General features: G+C 42.3%; 1 long non-coding RNA gene across 2 annotated transcripts in view; it reads right to left on the bottom strand.

Annotated features, from left to right (window-relative positions):
- LOC107974065 (uncharacterized) overlaps positions 1-25,278 on the bottom strand; it is a 35,355-nt gene extending 10,077 nt beyond the window's left edge. The window contains exons 1-3 of one of the 2 annotated variants that reach the window (XR_001716607.3): positions 24,017-25,278; positions 15,404-15,544; positions 13,474-13,581 (exon numbers count right to left, since the gene is read on the bottom strand). This is a non-coding gene — a long non-coding RNA (uncharacterized LOC107974065). The remainder of the gene's footprint in view (positions 1-13,473; positions 13,582-15,403; positions 15,545-24,016) is intronic. The other variant, XR_001716606.3, reaches the window with a different exon arrangement.
- Positions 25,279-26,583: the final 1,305 nt, after the last annotated feature.

The following is a 26,583-nucleotide window of genomic DNA, read 5'->3' as shown; positions in this document are numbered from 1 at the left end:
ATTCTTCCTGTGTTGTTTCGTTTCAGCCAATAGCTGCTCTGTTGCCTCATCAGCTCCCCGAAATGGACCCTGTCACTTGATGGGGACGATTGCCTTCTAATCACACTAATCACACTCATCATTCCACTTAGCATGGATGTTCAAAGGATCCTCCCTTAGAACTAGTGGAGGATGATAAATTACTTTTCCCAACACAAATTTGTTTATTCCACTGTCACATGAATAATGATATTCAAGTATTAGGATTCGGGGTTGTGGTTGTGAGAGATGTAATAACGTTTATCTTTCTAGTTTAGTTTCTTCCTTTAAACAAAAAAGTATCGTAATTCCAATTAAATTTCTCTTCCTTCTCTCCTTCTCACCTTCCTTCCTTCCTTGCCTTCCTTCCTCCTCCTCCTCCTTCTTCTTCTTTTCTCTCTCTCTCTCTCCCCCTCCCTCTCTCTCTTTCTCTTTCTTTAATATGAAATGGGGTCTTACTACATTGCCCAGGATGTCAAACTCCTGAACTCAATAAATCCTCCTGCCTTAGCCTCCTGAATAGCTGGTTGGCTTAAATATACTTCTTGACCACAGAAAAACTGTTTACTCTCTGGCTTTGTCCTTAATTGTATCTGAGAAACAAAGGTATCCCATAAAATAAAGACAAAAGTGTAAATTAGAAATAGAAAAGGAAGAAGCCAGAGAAATGCAAATTAAAACCACAATGAGATATCATTTTATACCAGTCAGAATAGCTATTAATAAAATGACAAAAAACAACAAATGTTGGCAAGGATGAGAAAAGGGAAGGTTTTATACACTGTTGGTGGGAATTAGTATAACCTCTATGGAAAATAGTATGGAGATTTCTCAAAGGACTAAAAATAGAACTACCATTAAAACCAGCAATCCCACGATTGGGTATCTGCCCAAAGAAACAAAAATCATGACACAAAAAAGACTTGTATGTTTATTGCAACACCATTCACAATAGCAAAGATATGGAATCAACCTAAGTATTCATAAATGGAGGACTGGATAGAGAAAATGTGTTACATACACAGTGGAATACTATTCAGCCAAATAAAAGACTGAAAGCATGTCTTTTGCAGCAAGATGGGTGGAATTGGAGGCCATTATCTTAAGTGAAGCAACTCAGAAACAGAAAGACAAATATTGCATGTCTTCACTTATAAGTGGGGGTTAATAATGTGTACACATGGACGTACAGTGTGGACTGATAGACGATGGAGACTTGAAAGGCTGGGGGTGAATGATGAGAAATCACTCAATGGATACAATGTATGTTATTTGGGTGATGGATACACTACAACCTCTGACTTCACCATTATGCAATAGATCCATGTAACAAAATGACACTTGTACCCAATAAATTTATTTAAAAAAATTTTTAAAAGAAACTGGCACAGAAATAATATCCTCTAGTAACCATTAAGTGTGAAAAAAAATGCTTGAAAATGTTGACCCTTGGGAAGGAGGGATATTGAAGGTCTTGGCATGTGTTCCTTGTCTATGAAACACATTAAGTCACAGGCATGTCTCCCCCACCCACATAAACTGAGGAACATCTATCTGTTTAGGAAATAAGCTGTCCTAGGTAACCCCCACTCCCATCCTACCACCCTTGGCCTTTTGCTTGGTGGCCTGGTTTGTCCCTGGGCATGCCCACAGACCTCTTAGCTCTAGATGTGATGATCAAAGGGAAGGTCTTAGCTCATCAACCGTGGGACCCAGAATGACCAGCTCTGGATAAGCCTGAGCAGCTCAGGAGGGACCTGGCATTTTGTCAAGTATATGGGCTAGAAACTAGAGTATTGCATTTATTTAGGCAAAGGCATTAAGCCGCAAGTATTTCACTTGATAAATTGAGTGATTTAGATCATGTTTATACTCTGGATTTCTGGGAAACAATAACAAAGCATAATAATCAAATGTAGAAATTTTTGAGGATGAAATCATTTTTATAGAATGTTAACTTTGGAAAGCCCTTCAAGGTCTTCCAATGCTGTCCATTTACCAAATGGAGGAAGAGCGAGATCTGGAAGTAAACTGACTTACTGTAGCTAGCTGGTGGCAAACTAAGCCTCAGAAAACCCAATACTGTGCCCCTTGCACCACAAGATGCCACTCATCGCAAAAACTTGATTTCACCCAGCGATCCAGCAGAATCATGTGGACTGAATAATAGCTGGTGCCACACATCAGCCCAAAGATGGTCATTTGTAAAAAGCCAAGCCCATCTAGAGCTTAACTAAAAAGCACAAATGTGGTAATGGAACATTCCTCTTGATCTCATGCTCCCAGTTACCAAATGTCCTTTTTTAGACACTTGGTTACAAGAGATGTCTGTACCTGTTGTTTCCTCTTGTTTTCACCGTCTATGACTAAGTAAAATTTCCTGGCTAGACATCTCTTTAACCCCCTGTAAATTGGCTTCTTTTTTTCACCACTTTGATAAAGCTGCTTTGGCAAAGGTCATCGATGGTTTTAATTACCAGAGATGATGGCAGATTTCCATACCTTTCCTTTTTTTTTTCTAGAACTCTCTGCTGCATGTGCTACTGTTGGTCTTTCCTCCACCTTGCAGAGGTCCTCCCTGGCTACCTATGAGGTTGCTTCTTGCTCTCTTCCTATTTCCTTGAACATTTCTTCTCTGTCTCCTTTTGTAGTCACCTCCTAACCACCTAAAATTCTTGTTCACCCCAGACTTGATCTTGTTTTATTATTTTACTGCTTTCTTGGAGATATCTCAGTCAACCTCAATGTTTTAATCTTCATCTGTTTTGGTTATATGTTGCTACAACAAACCACCTGAAATTTAGTGGTTTCAAACAGTAACAAATTAGTATCTTCACAATCCTGTGGGTTACCTGGGTGAATCTTCTTTGTGCAGTATTGGCTAAGGTGCTAACAGGGTTGATTGCTCAAAAACAGCCTCACTCATATAGCTGAAAATCGGTGCTGGCCACTTTACTGAGACAACTGAGGACCTTAGTATTCTTTTTATTTTTTCTTTGTTTTTTGACAGGGTCTCACTTTGTCACCTAGGCTGGAGTGCAGTGGTGTGATCTTGGCTCACTGCAGCCTCGACCTCTCTGCTCAAGCAATCCTCCCACCTCAGCCTCCTAAGTAGCTGGTGAGACTACAGGTACACGCCACCATGCCTGGCTAATTTTTGTATTTTTTGTAGAGACAGTTTTCCTCATGTTGCCTAGGTTGGTCTTAAACTCCTGGGCTGAAGTTATCTGCCCACCCCAGCCTCCCAAAGTGCTGGGGATTATAGGTATAAGCCACCACAGGCAGCCATTATTCTTCTATATACTACTCTCCTCGTGTCTGCTTGAGATTCCTTACAGATGAGGGCTGTGTTCCAAAAGGAAGGAGTCTGTGGAAGCTGCTGGTTCTCATAAGACAGATTTTAAAGTTCCATCTGACACTTCTGCGCTATTGTATTGGTCAACACAAATCACAAGGCCAGCCCAGTGGAAATAATCTACATTTATTGATAGGGAGTGGTATTTGTATGCAAGGAGGGAAGAAATTGATAGTGGACATATTTGGAGATTATCTACTATGTACTCTCAAGTGCAAAATTCACTCCTCCCTCAAATTCTCATTCCATATGGAATCAGCTCCAAAAAAAAAAAAAAAGGAATCAGCTCAAAGTTTAGGACAACATCAGTTCAAACAGGCATTAGTGAGGATGAGGCATCCCTGGTCTACTCCTTGAATATAGCTTTTCAGCTGTGGTTTCTTGGATGTGAAGATCCATGAAACAAAAAAATCAGATGAGGCTGGGCGCGGTGGCTCACGTCTGTAATCCCAGCACTTTGGGAAGCCAAGGCAGGCAGATCACTTGAGGTCAGGAGTTTGAAACCAGCCTGACCAACAAAACCCAAAACCCCATCTCTGCTAAAAAGACAAAAAAAAAATTAGCTGGGTGTGATGGCGCATGCCTGTAATCCCAGCTACTTGGGAGGCTGAGGCACAAGAATTACTTGAACCCCGGGAGGCAGAGGTTACAGTAAGCCAAGATCACACCACTGCACTCCAGCCTGGGTGAAAGAATGAGACTCTCAAAACAAAAAAAAAGAGAAAAAAAAAGTCCCAATGATCTCAGAAGCTAACATAAAATTGTGAAAAAAAGAGAATAAAGCAACAAATGTTTCTGCTCAAAAAAAGATGAAAACAGGAGACACATGGCCCTACTGTTCTTAGCAATTTTGAAACTCAATTAGGCACATATGGCCATTTTCTCTGATTCCAGGGGTAGAGAACATTCCCTAATTAAGAGTTCATTTCTGAACGGTATGGAGATTCCTTAAAGAACTAAAAGTAGAACTACCATTCCATCCAGCAATCCCACTACTGGGTATCTACCCAAAGGAAAAGAAGTCATTATTTGAAAAATACACAGGAAAATGCATGTTTATAGCAGTATAATTCACAATTGCAAAAATACTGAACCAATCTAAATGCCCATCAGCCAACAAGTGGATAAAGAAAATGTGGTATATATACCATGGAACGCTACTCAGCCATAAAAAGAGATGAAATAATGGATTTTGCAGCAACTTGGATGGAGCTGGAGGCCATTGTTCTAAGTGAAGTAACTCAGGAATGGAAAACCAAATTCTCACTTACAAGTGGGAGCTAAGTTGTGAGGACGCAAAGGCATAAGAATGATATAAAGAACTTTGGGGACTCCGGGTGAAGGGTGGGAGCTGGGTGAGGGATAAATGACTATGTATTAGGTACTGTGTAAACTGCTTGGATGAAGGGCACACCAAAATCTCAGAAATCACCATTAAAAAACTTATCCATGTAACCAAAAGCCATTTGCACCCCAAAAACTATTGAGATAAACATTTTTAAAAATTTAAGCAGTAAGTATAATAATAATTTGAAAAGATCTGAAAGTCTTTGATCCACGCGGAATAGCGTATAAACTCTTTTTTTCAGAAAGCTGTTTGTCAGCAAACATCATTATGTCCCCTTCCAATGTTATCAAGAACCTAAAACATGTAAGATGCACATAGTTTCAAATAAAATCAATAAACAATGAAAAGAAAGCATTTGTTTCTGCTCCTTGTGAGTGATTTTCCATGGCTGTTAGCTCTTCCCTCTGGAATCTTGACTTCTCCTTCTAAATTGCCCTTCCTCTCCTATAAGAAATGCCCTGTGTTTGTAGCCTGCTTCCTGCCATTAGGAAGTCTAGGGTCCTGGGACCTCTTTTTATTTTCCACTATCTTTCCCTTTGAGTTAAAGCGATATAATTCCTTTAAAAAATGTTGTGGGCTTCCTGTGTATCAAATTATAATCCATACCTAAGACAAAAGAATATCTGTAAGTCTCTTTGAGACAGAACCCTCAAGTCAGTGTGTGGTGAGGCAAAACATTTATAATTCTCAGAAGTGCTACTGTCTGATTAGGAGGGTCTAGAAAATCCCTTTAGCTATTTGTCTAATTGGGAGGTCCATGAGGCATCACTTTAAATCTTGCTGATATTTCAACAAAGGTTCTCACAACCACAGCCCTGATCTGTTCTTTACCTGGAAGCTATGTTTTCTTGGATTTGATTTTTGTCCTTTGGTCATTTCTTACTTTGGGAATCATTTGTTTTCCAGATAATCTGTGAATATAAAATTGTTTAAAAAGATTCCCATCAAGCAAGCCTTGCCTTGGAAATATTGCCTCTAAATTCTGCTTGAAAACCAATCAGTTCTTTCTTAAGCTCATCTCACTCCTCCCTACTTAAAAAAAAAGCTGCCATTCTGCTTGGAAATCTTCTTAGCCAGATACACACATTTATAGGTGTTCTTTCTATCTTTCCTGTCACTGTGGGCAACATTTCACCAATTATTCTGCCAATCCATAACCATGTCCCTGTTAAATTAAATTTGGCCTTAAGCGTCCTCCACACTTTGAATCCTATTGCAACCTAACTTAAGAGTATATTCTTGTAACAAATAGCTGAGTCTCAGCCAACCACGGCAGCCAAGCTTTCGTTAATTGCAGGCTGCCAGCTCCCTGTAACGTCCTTGAGAAAAGAAATCACATCCTAAGAGAAGCTATGTTATAGTGATATAAAGCCCATAATCTGGAGGCGTAGTGTCTGCATTGACATCTCATCTCTACTGTTTACTATCTGGATAATTCCAGGAAGGCTACATAGCCGTTTGGTGCCTTGTTTCTGCATCCATAACATAGGCATAATACTAACAGGTAAGTACCTTACAGGTGTGTTATGAAGATTAAATGAGTTAATACATCTATTTTAAATAAGCAGTATCTGGTACCTGGAAGGAGGATAGGAAACACAAGTTATTCTTATTAACGATGATGATTTATTCAGTACCTAGTGCTTAATAAATACAGATGCTCCTGATACTAATAGGTAAGTACCTTAAAGGTGTGTTATGAAGATTAAATGAGTTAATACATATATTTTAAATAAACAGTGTCTGGTATCTAGAAGGAGGATAGGAAATGAGCTATTCTTAATGTTAACGATGATTTTATATTCAGCGCCTAATGCTTGATAAATACAGATGCTCCTCAACTTACTATGGGGTTTCTTCCTGATAAACCCATCATAAACTGAAAATATCATACACTAAAAATGCATTTAATCCACCTAACCTACTGAATCTCATAGCTTAGCCTAGCCTGCCTTAAACATGCTCAGAACACTTACAATGGCCTATAGTTGGTCAAGCGCATCTAACACAAAGCCTATGTTATCATAAAGTGTGGGAAAGCTTGGCAATTTATTGAACAGTGTACTGAAAGTGAAAAACAATATTGTGTAAGTACTCCCAAGTATAGTTTCTACTGATTATGTATCATTTCGGCACCACCAAAATTAAAATATCAGAAGTGAACCATTGTGAGCCTGGGACTATCTATGGTTGTTGGCTTGAATTCCTTCTTTTTTCTTTTTAATTCTATAGTGCAACCTTCCATTTTTTCACCAAGTCCCACAATTTTCTGTTTAAGTCACGGATTGCCTTGAACATTTGAATGGTGGGATTTCCACCCCCCACACCTCCTCCACCCACCCCCATTCCCTCTGACCTGGGGATAGCTGAAGAAGTAGATGACATCCAAAGATACACTTCTATTTGCCATCTCTGCACTGGGGAATGTCTCCTTGGCTGACTCAAAGGTTCTTCCCCAGCACCAGCCAAATGGAGATATAATACAGTCAGTTGCTACTACTTCCTCATCTGCCCACATCCTGAGCAAAACAGGGGAATTCTTCACATACCCAGAGGAGTCCCTAAGGTAAATAGTCAAATTTCAATGCCTAATTGCCAACTATGATTCAAAGATAATGTAGCAATGAAAAAGCATGTGAGTCCCTTGCCATAAAAACAGCTCTTCAGAGGAAGGGAGTGTCCCCTAAGAGCCACAACTAGCCAAGAACCAGAAATAGCGAGTTTGTTTCTTAGCTATGTCTCTAGTTTCCTGTATAAAAATAAAATGAAGTGAATCATGTTTGCTCCCTAATCCCCACCAGCCTGGCTGCGCCAGGTGTCGGGACGTTTTCCTACAGCCCTATTCTGAGAACCTCTTCCTAAGATCTCCTGTGAGAGCCCAAAAGGAGAAGACTGGCTCCTAGAGCTCCTCATGGGAGCGCAGCATCTGAAAGGATGCCATCAGTCTAAATGGCCTGCTCCTTTTTCTTGGTACTTTAGAAAATATGTCTCTTTATATAATGCCAACAAAATGATTTGGTTATTTAAAAAATACAATATAATAAGATTAAAACACTTCCCTACAACGATAACTTATATCAAAACAAAAGCAAACACAAGAAGTAATACGCCTTCTCTTCATCACATAGAATCACAGGGTTTCATACAGATTCAGCCAGGAACAGCCTGAGATTACTTTAATGCAGTGCTTCTCAGTGAGGGTGTTATAATAAGTTGAGGCTTTCTGGCTCCTTCTCAGGACCAGTAATGCTCCGCTCCCCTGCCTTCCTCTCCCCAGGTATTGCAACAGTCAGATAGACTTCCACAAATTTCCAAACGCCATCCCACATCCCCTGTCTCTGGGCACAGTACCACAATCCTTGCTCGCACTTGCCCCATTTGAATATCCTGCATTAAGAAAAGTTAAGCAAGGCCAGGCGCGGTGGCTCATGCCTGTAATCCCAGCACTTTGTGAGGCCGAGGCGGGCAGATCACTTGAGGCCAAGAGTTCGAGACCAGCCTGGCCAACATGGCAAAAACCCCATCTCTACTAAAAATACAGAAAAATTAGCTGGGTGTGGTGGTGCATGCCTGTAATCCCAGCTACTCAGGAGGCTGAGGCATGAGAATCATTTGAGCCTGGGAGGCAGAGGTTGCAGTGAGCTGAGATCACACCACTGTACTCCAGGATGTACTCCATCCTCGATGACAGAGTGAGACTGTCAACATTTTGTTCTCCATTTTCCAATGAGGAAACTGAGGCCAGAGTAATTAAGCAGTTTTGTCAAAGCTCACATCATCAAGTAATTGAACTGCAATTTCAAAGTCATTCTTATCTCAGTATGTTGTGCTGCCTCTTATAACCCCAGATGGTGCCAGGACAAGAACAGATGTGGGTTTTAATTTAAAACATTTATCGAGAGACTTCATGAAGTCTTAGGAATCACTTAGGAATGCTGTCATGGTCAAGTGACCAGTTAATGAAGGGGCTCCCCACACTGACGAGGAAACCACCAATGGGTTGAGATAGTCCCAAGTGAAACTGTCATGCACCGATTATTTCCCTAGCAGCATCCATGGCTAGCAGCATTCCCTAGCAGCATCCCCACGAGGGATCTTAGTGGCCAAGCAATAGCGTTTCTGCATCTGTGGAAAAGTCCACTCTGACTTTCAGCCAGAAAATAATTGTCTATGTTCATAAATTGGCAAAATACATTTCTTGCTACAATAAACAGGACTGCATCTCAGCAGGGGGTGGGGGAGCCTTTGGATAACTCTCCCTAAAGCTCCCTGCATCTTTTTGTATTTTCTGTCATCCCTGCAACTCACATAAACATTGTCCAGACCTCAGAGATAGGATATTAGCTGGTTCTTTTTTAGTTGATTAGCTCTTCTGATATATTAGTAGATTATCAAAAGCAGTTTCAGTATGTCATAAAATCTGTTTGGTATTAAGTTGTACATGATGTGTTTTTCTCCATCTAGCTAAATAGTTTCCTTCAAATCTGGACCAGATGAGCACCCTGGGACTTGCATGAGCTCATGTGTGTATCTGCGTGGAATGCAGTACGTTGGGTCCCATTGGATGTGTAAGCATGTGTTTGGCCCCAGTGGAAATATCCTTAGGCACTGATGCCTCAGTTAGGGAAAAGATAAAGGCACAAGCTCAGATAACACATCTGCAAAATGTTAACGTCCTGGTGGTGCTCTCTATTCGAGCCATTTTTCGGTTCTGTTTGATGGCTAGTTTGGGCAAATTGTGACAACCATGAAATTGCCTTGATTCAGCAGCCCCTTGGGACGGGCATCTCATCCCTGCTCCCGCTCACTGTGCCTCTTGCTGCCGCAGGCTCACTGAGGCTCCATAGCTGGCTCCTGCTCATTCATTCAACAGGTCTCTTTTGAGCACCTATGATGTGCTAGGCACAGTGGAAAGAGGAGACTAAGAGCAGCCCTTGCTTCTGAGATATGGAGGAGGGTATAGAAATGTGAACCGACAATTGTGTTACAGCAGGATAAATATATCTACTGGAGCAGAAGAAGGGTCCAGACTAGTCCTGGGGAGAAGTGTGGCTCAAGAAAGGCTTCCTGGAAGGTCGACCCAGGAGAAGAGAGTTGAAGAAAACCCAAGAATGAGAGCTGGCGCTGGCCAGCTGTAAATAAGAGAGAGGTACCCCTTCTGGCCAGGAGCAGTCTCCTGCAGGCCATGCAGGTTGGCAGGCCCAGTGTGAGCTGTATTTAGTCTCTCCTCGTCCTCTCAAGTAGTGCCCTTGAGAATTCAGCAACCTGCACAACCTTCCATGGGATCCTGGGATTATCCGTGCCTTTTAGTTTCCTAGGGCTGCTTAACAAATTATCACCTACTGGGTGGCTTAAAACAACAAAACTTTATTCTCTCATAGTTCTGGAGGCCAGAAGTCCAAAATTAAGGTGTTGGCAAGCCCATGCTCCCTCTGGGGGCTCTAGGAGAGAATCCTTCCTTGCCTCTTCCAGCTTCCAGTGATTCCTCTGGGCAATTCTTGGTTTCAGGTTGCACAGCATTGCTCCAATCTCTGCCTCTGTCTTCACAGGCTGTCTGCTCTGTGTCAAATCTCCCTCTGCCTTTCTCTTATAAAGACACATGTCATGGGATTGGGGGCCCACTCAGGTAATCCAGGACGATCTCATCTTGGGATCTTTAAGTTGCTTGCATCTGCAAAACCCTTTCTCCAAATAAGGTCACATTCTCAGGTTCTGGAAGTTAGGACAGGGCATATCTTTTTGTGGGCCACTACTCACCCCAAGAGACCAGGTGAATAAGGAAAAAAGTATTTTCAGACAGGAAGAGCAGAGGATGTAAAGGCAAGGAGGTGTTTGTGGACTTGCTTCGTTCTTCAGTGGCAAGAATGCCTGGGGCTTAGGCTGCCAGAGGTGTGGTGGGGAGCTGAGACTGCCTTGGGAAGCAAGGAGCTGGTCTCAGAGGACCTGGAGTGCCCAGCCAAGAGGCTTGAACCACAGCCCAAAGGCAATGAGCAAGCTTTGCAAAATTTTAATTTTAACCTAGAAAGATCACGTGGGCTGATGGTTAGAGAATATACTGGAGGCCAGCAAGACAGGAGGTGAAGAAATTCCTTCCAGAGGATGTTGCTCTTCCTCAGGTAAGGAATTTGGTGGCCTGAGCTTTGGAGAAGAGGTTATGATGGTGTGACACTGAGGAGAGGGGACCACACACAGCACTTGGTGGCTGATGTGAGCTGAGTGGGGAGGGAGCACTATTCCGGAGGTGTCCTGGCCCCAGCACTGCCCATCGTCCACCTTCAGGCAGCTATGGATACACTGGCACTGCTCTTCACAGATCAGCCCTTCGCACTTGAGAATTTGAACATGAATTTTCAAGAGCTTTGAAAGCACTTTGACACAAAAGAACATCCCCAAGAACTGGGTTGAATACTGACCTCTCGAAATTCATGTCTTCCTCGAACCCATGGGTGTGACCTTATTTGAAAGTGAGTCTTTGCAGATGTAATTATGTTAAGGATCTCAAAATGAGGTCATCATGGCTGATCCAGGTGGGCCCTAGGTCCAACAGCAAGTGTCCTTATGTGAGAAACGCAGAGAAGGGACACTTAGGGAGAAGAGGGGGCCGTGCGAAGATGGAGGCAAAGATTGGAGTGACGCAGACACAAGCCAAGGAATGCCAAAGATTGCCTGGAGCCACCAGAGGCTGGAAGAGGTAAGGATGGATTCTTCAATAAAGCCTCCAGAGGGAGCATAGCCCACACCTTGATTCCAGACTTTTTGGCCTCCAGGGCCATGAGAGAATAATTTCCTGCTGTTTTAAGAAACCAAGTCTGTAGTAATTTGTCATGGCAGCCCTAGGGAACTGCTACAGATTGACAATGAGCATGAAATACTTTGGACTTTAAAATAATAATAAGAAAAAGGAAAATAGCAAGATGACTAGATGACTAGAAGTATGGGAGTCTCGTACTAGCAGCTATTCTTGTTCTAAGAAAGGGGCCCCTTCAGCCTTCCTGTCACTGTGCCATAAGGGACCAAGCTGTCTTGACCTTTTAAGTGAGTTTGCTAATCCCTCCACCTGTTTTCTTTGCTAATATAGCTGTTCTTTCTGTCATGCTAGTGTGCACCCGGGGAGCTGACAGAAATCATTGGCTCTTGATACTGATCATGCAATAAAAATGGCAAGCTGATTAGTCAGCCAGAAAGGAGAAGCCTTTTTCCCATTAGAGGCATGATCTAATGCTGTAATCACCTAGCCCGCTGACAGTGGCCAAGTGCTTGTGGTCGCAGAGTCCTCAGAACAGGTGAACCCTGTTAAAAAGCATCCTTCTCCATGGTTTCAGCTGTCCTGCAGAACATCTTAAGTCTCAGTCCCTGAAATATAACAATGAGACGGAACTCCTGTGTCCCTGAGTTTATGACAACCTTCCAAGACCATCCTTTTTGTAAAAAATATATATATATGCAAATAAAAGAACTCCAGCTTCCAAACCAGGAGGCTTCAGGAAGCCCAGGGTTCTTCCAAGGAATGTAGACACAGTCTTGGCATTCACTTACCATTTCTCCACCTGAATGTATGTCCCTGATCCAATGGATTCAGTGCCTCCCTTCACCCCAAGACAATGCTAACATGAGGCTTTCTGGCTCAACTGAAAGCTTGAAAAAATTTCAGTGCAGAGAGGGAAAAATGAAGCTCAGTGTCAGCCATGACCAACCATACCCCAAGTCCTTGGGTCAAATCTCATCCCACCCAATTCCTACTGGTCTTCCTTCACCTTCAGGCTCCCAGCACATTGCCAGGTGTGCTCCTATGCCGTCTTTACCTCCACACCAGGGTTTGCATTGACTGTGTTTCTCTTTCCCTGAATGCTGTGCCCCCACAGCCTCTTCCCTCTGTCTACCAGAGGAAGCCCCAAATCCATTAACATCGGAACAATCCTCACTCTTTTACTTTGGTAGACACAGAGCTTGAGCGTTTCCTTGTCTAGGCTTTCCCATCCCAGAACGGAATTTCCTTTTGCACAGATAAAAGCTCAATTAAGAACGTTTTCTCCACCAGAAAGCGTTGGCCCCCGCAGACTAATTTGGGTTTCCATTTTTAGCAGCACAAAGAATTGGCAGAAGCTTTGAAATTGCACTTCTTCCTCAAAGACGCCCAAGAGCCCAGATCCAATTCTGAGGCAGAATCAAAGTTCACCTACTGAATTTCCCTCCTCTTACTTCCATGACAGGGAAAGCTTTCCCCAAGCCCTCAGAGAACTTGATCTTTGTAAAGTAGAAGATGCAATTCTTCTCCCTGTAATCAGCACTGGGTGACTTTGATCAAGAAGGTTAACTGGTCTGAGTGTTGGACTCCCTAGCTATAAAATAGAATTAATAATACCTTTTCGCCATAGGGTTATTGTAAGAATAAAGAACTTAAGAAAAGTGTCTGGCTTGGTGTGTGGCACACAAAATATGTTCATTACTTCTTCCTTTCATTGTATGATTAAGCAATAGTTTGTTTTGTTGCCTTATACAAGGATTATAATATAGTTCTAAGGATTATCTGAAGTTCAGAAACTGGTTAGCGAAGATACACTGAGCTCTCAACAAAGTCAACATGCACTGCATTATAGAGTGTTCTCTTGGCTCCATATCTGCACATGCCTGTAATTATTTGAGATGAATTCCCAGATATGGAATTCGTGGTCAAGAGGTACATACATTTTTAGGACTGCCACTATACATTGCCAAATTGCCTGACAGAAAGTCTGTGCTACGGACTTCTTACCTCCCCCACAGAATTGTGTCCGAGAGCCTATTTCTTGAAATCTTGAGTTTTTCCTCAAAATGTATTAGCTTGATGGGAGAAGAGCGGTTGTGGAATTGTTTCTCAAACCTGGAAAACAAGCATCCAACAAACCCAATTCACTTATTTTAAAAATGAAGATCCTAAGACTCAGAGAGATTAAGTGACTTGGCGAATTCATCTAATTAGTAAGACAGCCAAAATCCATACCCCATGTTTCCTAATGCTGGAATTCTTTCCATTATACCACTCGTTAGCCCTGAGGTGAAACCACTCAGGGACTGCTTAATAACAAAGTTCAATTAGACCAGAGGGAAGGCGCTGTAGAGAAAAGTGCTAATGCAGAGAGCTTTAATTAGTGTCTGGCTAATTCATCCTCAGATAAGTACAGTGTAGTGTTTGTGTTAGCACCACCTACTGGTGAAAATTTAGACTTGTACAGGATTCCTTTTATGGAGTTGCAGGTAGAATGGGAAAAATCTCCGGAAGATTTGGACTGCTTTAAACTGTCTTATTCTAGAAAGAAGTCGGTAGAAAAATGAGTAGGTATGGAGTCATTGAGTCATGAACCATAAGGACTTCAACTTCTGTGGTCTCAGAATTGCTGTGAATGAAGTTCCAATTTCCTGCAGCGACAAAGTCAGTTTCCTGTTCTTCCTATCGGCTATGTAGAATGTAAACCTCTTCATTTTTCTATAACCTAATTTCTAGTTTAAGTCTACATTCTTCTAGTGGCAGGAAACTTAATATATAGTGTCTTCCTGGTAAAAATCACTCACTTCAGTGTTTATGCAGTCATGCCGGTTTCAGTCACTCAATTCAAAATTTCATGCCCTTCCCTTCTTCTTGGGGTTGCTGGTAAGATCCTGGAAATATAGGATGGTGTAGGTGTAGAAAACGGGGTTCTGGGGGACTGAGAGAGGGATGGGGTGGTATGGTCCACAGGCATCCTTAGCCTGAAGCAGACCTGGTCTTTGGCCATCGGCACCTATGCGTAGTGGCACCCAGGGGCCATACTTGGAGGCTGCCAAGGCCTCCGTTGTTAGAAAGCCCTCCATCTCCACTGTATCTTCTTGTCCCAACCTCAAGCTCTGCTCAGGTCTGCGGCCCTCTTTTGGCCATTTTGTGCCCATTTTGGAGGGAGGAGCAAGGGAAACTTTAGGATGCTCTCTTACATGGGCCTGGCTGTGACAGATCGGGGGCTTTCCTGGGGCCTCCCCACTGCTTTGCTCTGTTGCGCTCTCTTCTCCACTATGGCCAGCATACAACGCAGGGGATGGCAAACTATGCCCTGTAAAGGGCCAGACAGCACGTATTTTAGATGAGTACTCCACTCTGTTACTGTAGCACAAAGGCTGCCACAGGCAATAGATAAATGAACGGGCATGGCTGTGTTCCAATAAAACTTCACTTACAAAAGGAAGTAGCATGCTGCATTTGGCCCTTGGGGTCCTTGATGATCTCTGTATGTATCTGTGCTGTTCTCCCCTAACTCCAGGCGTCTCCCGTAGATCAGGGCACACATTCTGAGGTCTTGGCATTACTAAACCTATCTTGATGATTTATCACCCGCTACTCCACTTCAGAAAATCACAAGACGAGGGAGCAGGCAAAGTGCAGGACCCCTCAGGGCTATGTCAGCATCTTCTTCTTCCCCTCTCCTCTTTCCCTAGCTAGAGCAACCATCCTTTCCTCTCTTTCCATTCTCTTGTTTGTAGTATAAACTCTATGTCGTGCTTACGTGGGGCTTAGCCTTTAGATTTGATCACACTTTTCTATCACAAACCTTGGCTATGGAGGACCCACCCAATCTCTGTAATAAGAGTCAAGAGCCTAAATGATTCAAAGTCAAGAACTTGACATTTGTTCTGTGTTCTTCATAATCCCTCCCTTCCCTGTGAGTAGTGGATACCTGGAGTGACTGGGAATATGGTCCCATGATGTCCTCTAACCCTTGCTAAGTTCTGGGCTTTGACCAAGCCTCAGCCATATTCTGAGGGCAGCTGGATTCAGGTAAGTTTGCTGGTCTGGTATTTGTTCCTCTGTCTTTATCCTATGAGGAAATAAGAAGAGTAAGGTTAACTTGACATTGTTAAAAAAACTGCTCACTCACATGAATAGAAATGAATCCTTTTGGGGCAAAACCATTTAGAACAGAGTGTTTCAAACTGCAAATTGCAACCCTTTAGGGTAGGGGTAGGCAATTTTTTTTCAGTAAGGGCACAAATTGTAAATATTTTAGGTTTTGTGGGCTGTACTCAACACGGAACTCTCAACTCGCAACTGCTCAACTCTGTCACTGTAGTGCGAAAATGATCAAAGACAATGGGTAAACAAGTGAGCGTGTCTGTCCTGTAATTAAACTATTTATGAATACTAAAATGTGAATTTCATATAATTTTCACCAGTCATGAGATATCATTCTCCTTTTGATTTCTTCCAACCACTTAAAAATGTAGAAAATTTTTTATCTTATCTTTTTAACTTTTTATCTTATCTTTTTTATTTTTTGAGACAGAGTCTCAAAAAGTGGTATGGAGTGCAGTGGTATGATCTCAATTCACTGCAACCTCTGCCTCCTAGGTTCAAGCAACTCCTGCCTCAGCCTACAGAGTAGCTGGGACTATAGGCATGCGCCATCATGCCCAGCTAATTTTTCTCTTTTTAGTAGAGACAAGGTTTCGCCATGTCGGCCAGGCTGGTCTCAAACTCCTGGTTTTAATGCAATCCGCCCACCTTCGCCTCCCAAAGTGCTGGGATTGCAAGTGTGAGCCACCGCGCCTGGCCAAAAATGTAAAAAACATTTTTAGCTTACAAGCCTTACAAAAAGAGGTGGTTAGTTAGATTTAGCCCTGGGCCATAATTTGTTGACCCCTCAATTAAGGGGGTCATGAAATCAGTTAAGTGATACTGGACAAAGAATTTTTTTAAAAAGAAATAAGATAAAGTAGAATGAAGGAGACAAAATATCAGAATATACTGTACACAAAAAAGGTTTTGTAAAATGTTGATTTCAGTTAATACACATTTGTGTGTATTGCACTGTGATGCAAAATGTATTTCTTGCTGTGGAATGTGGCTGGAAAAAGTTTGAAAATCAATTTGGAGAAACATTTCTTTCAGTGTGACATTTTTATTTCCAAAGAGTTATGCCTTTGTTTATTCCACACACCTTAAGATTTGATGTTAGTGTTGCCAGATAAAATATAGGACACTCAGTTAAACTTGAATTTCAGATTAAAAATAAATAAATTTTTAGTATAACTATGTTCCATGCAATATTTGGGAAATACTCATACTAAAAAGTTACCCATTTCTTATCTGAAATTCAAATTTGACTGAGTATCCTGTTTGTTTTTCTAAACCAGACAATCCTATGTGGTATATTACAATTGGTTATTATTATTATTGTAATGATCTTAAAACTCAGGTGGGGCAGCCCAGTTCAGCTGGTAACTTAAGGGAAAATTGATATTTAACAGTTCTTCCTATATGCCAGGTTCTGTGCCCTCTCACAATTGCAGAAGCACTAGCCCTCACTACAGCCCTCTAGGAAAGGTACAGCTTTGTTGTCTTCACTTTACAAGTGAGGAAACTGAGGCACAGTCTGACCTCAACAGGGGATTTAACAGTATAAGAGGGATGGTTCCAAGTCCTTGCCACACCACCAGGCTGTTGGGAAAGACAAGCCCTGTGAAAGGGCCACCAGCTGTTCTTGGTCCTGGTGGTGCAGTCAGGAGGGCGGAGGGGACAGTGGGAGTGGCAATGAGGGTGCATTGTCCATGGAGTATTAGAGCCCAGTGTAAAGATGATCGAAGTCATTTTATATTCACTATGCAATGCCAGTGATAACCTGTCCCCTCCTCATCGAGGCTGACTTCCCCACCCACTTGACATGCCACTATTTGGCATATGATTGGTGCTCAGAAAATGTTACTTTCCTCTTTCTTCCTGCTCTTCTTTTCTCTACCTTGGCAAATGAGTTGCAAACCACTTGCCCATTCTGATTAGTAATGACAGCCTGGACTGTTGGATTGGGAAGGATTCTGGAGTTGAGTCTTTGCTCAAAGTAAATGAGTGCTGTGCTCTGGAGGCTCATCTGCTAGAGAGAGGTAAGAAGTGGTTACATAGATAGATACCACCCGCCACCCTATAGTTAAATGCTTTAACCTACAGAGCACAAGCAAGCATGCTGAGCAACGATTCCCCGCAAGCCCAAAACTCCTTCCCACTTAAGACAAAGTAAGAGAGGAAGAGAGTTTCTATCCATCACATCACCTTGTCCCACCCCCTCTAACACACGCAACTCCTGAGTGACCTGGAGCTAGATGCTGGAACATAGATTGGAGAGGCACAAGCAGGCTGGACAGGCAGGCAGGGCACAGGTTTGCTGGGCACCAAAGGCCAGAGGCAAGTTAATATCTCTCCTCCCACTGCCCTTCGCTGCCTGAAGCTTTTGCACTCGGCTCACCATAGTGTGACCAGGGGCATCTGTTCACATGCGCCTTTTTGGAAGCTGTGGGGAGGAATGCCCTTCCTTGACTCAGTTATGTACATGGCTGGAGGCAGGGCTACAAAAATAGACTGAAGGCAAGACTTTCCACTCTTCCATTTCCCCAAAAGTAGTTTCTTCTTGGACACAAACTGCCATCTTCTCTAAATTCCCAAATTGAGTAACCACTTGGAAGGCTTTCTTGTTTTTTTTTTTTTTCTTTTTTTTTTTTTCAAATGATTTTTCCAGCTGTAATTTTTCTTCAGTATGGAATTTTGCTCTTTCTGCCTTGAACTTCATTATAAATCCAAGTTTAAAATCAGAACTATTATAAATAGCCTTTGTGTACAGCAAGCGTTTGGGCATGCCATGTTTTAACCTTGAAGTAGCCTCCCATTTAGGTGGCTCTATAATTCCTCAGCTTGTCCGTTTATCCTCTGCCCCCCCAAATTGGAGGTAATATTAGAAAGGCCATGTGCGGGCACACCTTCAGATGGAAGGAGTTGATAAATTTAAGCGCATGTTTAAGGTCAGAGAGAAGGAATGTTCAAAAGCATAGAAAGGTATTCGGATAGTTTCTTGGATATTTAATACCTTTGGCAACACCTTATTTTCTTGAATTAGGGCCTTGTGGGTCTAGAAATGGCTTCCAAAACTATTTAGTCAATTTCCTTTTGGGGAGCGGTGGTAGAAAGCGGCAATCCTTCCTCTTAAAGCTCAGGCCAACTTTCTATTTTGTACAGAGGTGAGGATATTAGTCATGATATGAAGGAGAATCCACGACATTTTGATGATTCTGGCATATGTACATCCGAAAATTGCAAATTTAATTTTTCTTAGCATACCAGAGAGACGAGTCTTCAAGGAAATGGGTCTGACTCTTGAGCTTTGTTTGGTGTTGCTTTGGCCAAATGATTTGGTGAGTCACTTGTTATGGCTTTCCCTCGGGGTTCAGTGTTGTTTTTCACTGTGTCCTTAAAACCAACTTCTAGGCCACTTAGGTGTCTTGACCAGACTTTCTGGGGCCATATTAATTCCAACCTCAGAAATTTTGTTCCTGCTTAGATATCCCCAGGTTTTCTCTCCCCTACATCTATCCTTCTACACAATCCAGATTTCAAGGTCCCTTACAGATCTCAGGTCAGTCAAGCCATCCTTGACTTGTGAAAAACCCTGCGATTTCTCCCATCTTTGAACGCCTTTTGGGATCATCATCAATATCTAATCTTTGCACTTGATCTCTAAGAATCATCTACATTGTTTAAATTTTTCTTAAGGGAAAAGGCTATGTCTTACGCTTTTTCTATATTTTCCAAAACACCTGCCCCATGTTGGGCATGCCCCAATCAATACTGGATTGATAAATGATTGAGAAGTCTTCACTAGGCCTACAGTTCATGCATCTATAAACATGGAGCTTCCCTTTATCTTTGTAGGGTTTGACCAGAATTTGCCCCCAGCCTTACCCGATTACAGGAAAAATAGTGTTCAAAGTAGGAAGCTAGTTCTGTGAATCCACATTTCCTTTGTTGGGCAATGATCTAGCTGCATGTGGCATAACATTTGCTGACACACAGTGTACTCACTCTTTTTTTTTTTTTTGGTCAGAAAAAGACTATTTCCATTCAAGTCACAAGTGGTGAAGGGTGGTGTGGTTTCTGTGTGACCTTAGGCGAGTCATTTCACCACCTTCAGCTGCAGTTTCCTCTTCTACAATTTTCCACCTCTAAGGTTGGCAGTTCTATGGTTTGGGGGCTGCTCAATGCTTCTAAGATCTCATCTAACAGATTTGTTTGCATGACAATGGGAAGGATTCTAAGGTTCAACTTCATTCTCCACTCTGGATCTAATGTGGATGGATGGGGCCAGCAATGTTAGTAATTATTGGCTGGGACCTTCTCTCTGTATTAACCAGAGCTCCTTATATCCTTCTAGCTAGCAGCTCAGAGCCTACCTTGAGGATGGTGGCATTAATCTGTCTGCTTAGGGACATCTAGACATTCTGCTAATCGTTCTTGCTACCACTATGGATATCCCTGATAGTGCAGAATCTTCTGCCTGTGGTTCTGTAAATGGGCCAAGTTAATTCTTCTGTTAGAGCCTTTGGAAAATTCAAGACAGGTACCAGTGACTAATAAAGTGACTAATAAAGGCTATATTAAATGCCCTTTCTCTTTCTTTTTTGTGGTTGATGCAACAACAAGATTGTCTAGTCTTGTTAGCCATAATTTTATAAGTTGTTGCTTTTGGTGACATATTTCTGCTTTATCATTTTAGGTGTCACATCTTGAGGACAGATGTCTTGTGTAAGACATGGGCTGATTTTCACTCGACAAAAATTGGCCCTTGTGTTAGAGGGAGAATAGAGGAAACCACTCTATTATTAGACTTTGAAATGAATGTTTATGGCCCTATAAAATGACTAGCTAGTCTGCTGTCTGCCATGATTGAAGAGAGATCTAAAGCTAGGTCTAATTAAGAAATATCTATTATCTGATTGCTGTTGTGTTTAATAAGCTATTTAAGACAGAGAAATTATTTTGTGGAATTTAAAAAAGTGAGTTGATTGGATGCATCGGATTTGGACTTCTAAAGGATTTGCAGCATTTTTTCCTAAAAAGGCATTGTTCAGTGGGAAGTGACAGTGGGATTATTGCTCCTTGTTAAGTAAATTCAGCGTGTGATTTATGTGCTTATATTTCCATGCACATTCAAGGAACCAATTCTCCTTTGAAATTTACAAAATAGTGATGCCAAAAGAAAAAAAAAGAAGAAAGCGAGGAAGGAAAATCAGAGTTTCAGAAGAAAGTAAGCTGTTTGGATTAGAATTGAAACCATGTGGGGTCCAGAAATCTTGTAATATTCTGCCCATTAAAAGTTCTTCTGCAAATAAACGTGCACATGCAAAAGTGGGGGTCGGAAAGCCATCCATTTGGATTCAGCAGCATGTCAGCCTAATTATACTAGACAATGCTGAGCTCAGTAATTCCACTTTTGATCCATTGCTGTGTGAAGTTCATTATTATCTGTTTCGAATTATTGTTCACTTCAAGAGCCGTACAATGAAAAAGCATGTCAAGACTGTGAAAGAGCCCTTGGCCTTCCCCGAAAGCTTTGTGAAACATTTCTTTGGAAACATTTCTGCTGAGATGGTGCATTGGCCGTGAGTGGGTGTAGAGGATGGGCGTCTGTGCTTCCCCTTTTCACATTTGTTTACCTTAAATACATCTCCATGGAAACAAGACCTGCTTCTGAGTTGACTTGAGGGTTGTCTGTAAGAGGAATGAATAGCAAAATATAGATAGCTAAAATTCTCATATAATCCAAAAAGGATCAGCCAAAGTGAGGGACACTAAGTGTCATTGAGCCCTCTTCAAGACTGATAATTTTAAATAAGGTTTCTCATGTAACGCTGAGAGGTAGATGGTATTGTCTCTGTTTTACAGATGAAGACCTTTAACTTCTAAATGTTTACTCAAATAGGAAGCGACAAACCCAGATTTGAACCCAGAACTGTCTGATTCTGATGCCCACGCTCTTTCTATAAAACCACATTGCCAGTCGTTTCACCCTTTCCTCCCACCTGCCCCAAGCATTTTCCAGAATTGTATAAAAATGGGCTACCCTTGATGTTTCCGTCTTTTGGGTGATTAAGTGCTTGGGAGGGAAAAGGTACTATGAAGAAAGAAAAACAAGCAGTCTGCATCATCTAAATGTGAAATCACCAACAGCAGCATAAACAATTGTCCCCTGTACTTCCGGAATCCCAGGCCAGGCCAGAAAAACCTCAATTTGCTAACAAAGCCTCAAGTAGGAAGGCCTCCATTTACCTAATTGTTGTCTATGCTGCACTTTGAGGAGAAAACAAGACAGTGGACTGGAAAGAGCCCCAGAGATATGAGTTCAAATCTTGACCCCACCACTTATGACTTGCGGGACCCCCAGCCTCAAATGGGTAACTTCTCTGAGCCTCCAGTGTCAACAGAGTCTCTTGATGAGGCAGGATCTGGCCCAGGGTTTCCTGGTGGCCCATGGCGATAGGCAATACCCTTTACATATTGACTTAAGTCCACAATCTCTGTCTCAGATATATTAAAAATTTAGTTTGCAGACAGAGTCAACAAGGGTTGGGAAAGAACTCACACTGAGGAAATGGTCCTGTGTGGGGAGGCGGGCTCCAAAGCCAGGCCTGAGTGTTCAGGAGGCAGAATGGCCCTGGTACTATAATGTGGCTGGTACTGGATCTCAGCCTTACCCAGAATTTAAACAGGTTTGCCATAAATGCCATTGCACTAGAATTCTGGAACTGGTTGTGGGACCCCCTCACATCGACTGCAACTGATTGTAACATGAAAAGAGCACTTTCCTCTTTTTTTTTTTTTTTTTTTTTTTTTTTTTTTTTGAGACAGGGTCTCACTCTGTCACCCAGGCTGGAGCTCAATGGCATCATCTTGGCTCACTGCAGCCTCCGCCACCAGGGTCCAATTGGTTTTCCTGCCTCAGCCTCCCAAGTAGCTGGGATTACAGGCATCCGCCACCACACCTGGCTAATTTTTGTATATTTAGTAGAGACGGGGTTTCACCATGTTGGCCAGGCTGTTCTCGAACTCCTGACCTCATGCGATCTTCCCTCTTTGGCCTCCCAAAGTGCTGGGATTATAGGCATGAGCCACCACACCAGGCCTGCATTTTCCTCTTTATTTCACAGGTGACAAGATATCTAGCTTTGAGGTTCAGCTCTGATGGTACCCAAGAAATAATGGAGACAGCTGGAACCCTGAGTGACCCCTTCAATAGAACATTGAGGACTTGAGGCCAAAAATCCTAGCTCTGTGATCCATAGCTATAAGTGGACAACCAAGTAGGATCCGTGTTTAAGTGGTCCTGAGTTTTCTCACATGAAGGTATGATCCACTAAATATTGAACTTTCTCTGATCAAGGAAGTAGGGCTTTGGAGCCACTGAAATTTGTGTGGAGGTAATAGTGAGAGTAGACCACACACATTGGAGAAGTTACCTTTTAGGTTATTGAAAAGATCAAGAGCAGTGCTGGCACAGAGTAGGACTTCAATAAATGTGAATTACCTTGATCTGTTTGGAGTACAAGCCCAAGTCGGCAAAAAACGTCCTGGATGCTGGACAAAAACCTCCATGGTGGCCCAGATCTCAAGGGGCTTTAAGCCAAAGAGATCAGCTATCAGGGCGCAGTGCGAAAGAAACATTGACTCAGGAAGAGGAGACAAGGTGTCAATCTGGAAATTAGCTGGGAGGAGGCAGAACAAGAAAGGCAAGCCACGAGGCCTCCAACTGGAAGGGCAGGAGGAGACCCAGGGGTGCAGAGACTTAGCCAAAATTACACATTTATACAGAGCAAAGAAGGGACCAGAGCCTAATGGCTCTCTTCTCTTCCTTTAACTTACTATTATTATTATTATTATTATTATTATTAATTATTAGAGACAGGCTGCAGTGCAGTGGCACGATCTCGGCTCACTGCAACCTCTGTCTCCCAAGTTCAAGCGATTCTCGTGCCTCAGCCTCCCAAGTAGCTGAGATTACAGACACATGCCACCATGCCTGGCTAATTTTTGTATTTTTAATAGATGGGGTTTCACCATGGTGACCAGGCTGGTCTCGAACTCCTGACCTCAAATGATCTGCCTGCCTCAGCCTCCCAAAGTGCTGGGATTATAGGCATAAGCCACCACACCCAGCCTAACTTTAAACTTTGATACAATTTTAGACTCACAGAAAAGTTACATGAATAATAAAAATAATTCTCATAGGCCTACATACTTTTCACCCAGATTCCCCCAATGTTAACATTTTATCACTTTGCTTTATTCCTGTATCTCAATCTATCTCCACATCTGCATCCTCACTAGTATTATATTTTTTCTGAACTGTTTGAGACACAATGTCCCTTTACATATTTCAGTGTGTATTTCCTAAAAATAAGAACATTCTCTGAATGTACAATGACAAAATTCAGGAAATTAACATTGATACAATACCTTTATCTAGTAAACAGACCTTATTCAGATTTCACCAATTGTCCCAAAACTGTCCTTTAAAGAACAACATTTTGCTTTAAAGCAAAAGATAATCCCACGTCATGCATTGCATTCAGTTGTCACGTGTCTGCAGTCTCCTTTAATCTGCAACACTTCCTCAATCTTTGTCTTTCATGATATTGACATTTTTGAAGAATACGGACCAGCTATTTTGTAGAATGTTTTTCAAGTGACATTTGCGTGATGTTTCCTCATGAGTAGATTTAGGTTATGCTATTTTTTTTTTTTTTGCAGGAATAACACAAATATGATGTTGTGTTGTTGTGTTTTCCCCAGTGCATCACATCAGGAGGCAAATGCTGTGGATTTTTCTCATCTCTTGTAACACTAACTGATCAGTTAATTAAGGTGGTATCTGCTAGGTTTTATCATTGGAGGGTTATTAGTTTTGCTTTGTCATTAAGAATCTGGAGGGCGGATACTTTGAGACTATCTAAATAGTCTGTTATTTCTCAAACTTGCCCACTCCTTAGCATCCATTAATGTTCTTACTTCAATCAATTATCATTAGGACGGTTGCCAAATGGCAGAACCCAGACTCTTGACCTTTCTATTTCAATCAGCAAATAATGTGCATGGCCTTCACATCTTCTGCATAGGCCTCCATGCCTTCGCTCACAGCTTCCTCTCTCTTGAAACATCCTTCTACCCCTTAATATTTGCCAACTTTTTTTTTCAAGACCCTCTGAGGATTCATCTCCAAGGATCGACTTCCTGTTTCACCTCAACCTACCGTGACCATTCTCTTCACCTCCTTTGTACTCCTGCCTTTACCATTTCTCAGTTTCCAAGCATTTCTTGATTGTTGGCTTTTCCTTACCATGTGACTAGGGCTATGTTATCTTTGACAATATATTTTATAAACTCTCTGCAGTTAAGGATGAGTTTTTTAAAATTTCCAAAATTTTGAGGGAGGATATGTGGTCCTAGTGTGTGTGAGCCACCACACAAATTCAACAGCACCCCAAATGCTCACCACTGCCCTCTTCATCAAGACAAGTCCATTGATCAGGTGCTTGGACACTGTGGCAAAGTAAAATCACCTTAAACATTTCTAAACCCTCCATTTCTGTATTTAACATGGGCCAATAACATTTCAGTAACCCATATTAGTACAACTCCTTCCTCTTCCTACATCCATCCCACTCTTAGACCCGAGAGAGGGAGAGAAAATGATGGTAATCAGATGAAAAATAAAATCCTTTTCCCCCGATTGCCTCCATTCCATTTGATTTTGACAAGATTCCTCTCTGTGACATAATAACCACCAAAGAAGCCTGAGGCTTCATGGATAAGGAAGTAATAAATAGCATCTTCTAATTGAGAAGGAGTTTGAAGGACATAAAGGGAACATTAAGATTAAGGGAAATAACTCCTGACAGCATAATATTCTGAAGGAATAGGCAGATCTGCATTTGCCCTTTGAATAATTGAGTCTACAGCAATCAAATGGATAAACCAACTTCCACTCCATCTCCCTTGGCAAAAACAGAGCTCTTCATGTGCAATTCCAATATAATAAAAGATTGCCATTTTTGAGGCTGGGTGTGGTGGCTCACACTTGTAATCCCAGCATTTTGGCTAAGGCAGGCGGATCACCTGAGGTCGGGAGTTCGAGACCAGCCTGACCAACATGGAGGAATCCCGGTCTCTACTAAAATACAAAATTAGCCGGGCGTGGTAGTGCATGCCTGTAATCCCAGCTACTCGGAAGGCTGAGGCAGGAGAATTGCTTGAACCCAGGAGGCGGAAGTTGCGGTGAGCCGAGATCATGCCATTGCACTCTAGCCTGGGCAACAAGAGCGAAACTCTGTCTCAAAAAAAAAAAAAAAAAAAAGATTGTCATTTTTAAAAAGTTTGTCAACTCTCTATTACATGCCGCTCAGGCACCGTGGTCAGTACTGGGAATGAAGAGGTAAATAAAACACAGTTCTTGCCCTCATGGAGCTGATACCCCACTGGGGGAGGCAGGGGTAAGCCCACAGGGGAGAAAAATAAGAAACCTTGAGAACATAGGAGCAAAAGTTGAGTACAGGTGGGAGGTGGGGAAGGAAGATATGGTTTCCCAGCAAAGATGCCAGCTAGGCAGAGGTGGGCAGGAGCTCCCCACACTCAAAGGACTGCCTAAGCCCTGGTGTGACTGGGCACAGAAAGGCAGAAAGGGCCTGGATGAGGCTGGACCAGCCAGCAGAAGCCAGTCGTGGGCCCTGGGGGCTAAAATCTGAGTCCTAGCATTGATTGAGAAAGCGATTGAGAATGCTTGACAAGCGAAGTGATGGAATGAGATTGCATTTTTAAATGGATCTCTCTATCATAGAGAGAATGTGCTGGCGGGGTCAGAGTGGGCTTACTTAGCAGGACTAGTTAGGGGGCTCTTGCCTGGGTCTGGGCCGGAGAGGACACTGGCTTGGATGAGACAGTGGAATCTCTTGCTCTTTTCATCTTTGGGGGACCTGCCAACAACCAAACTAATTAAATTCTTGTAGGGTTGAGCGGGCAGCATGCCAATTTATTCAGATGGAAACA

The sequence above is a fragment of the Pan troglodytes genome, chromosome 3, assembly GCF_028858775.2.
Source record: "Pan troglodytes isolate AG18354 chromosome 3, NHGRI_mPanTro3-v2.0_pri, whole genome shotgun sequence".
NCBI lineage: Eukaryota > Metazoa > Chordata > Mammalia > Primates > Hominidae > Pan > Pan troglodytes.
The sequence above is the reverse complement of the archived record's forward strand: the minus strand, read 5'-3'. Positions and strand labels throughout refer to the sequence as shown.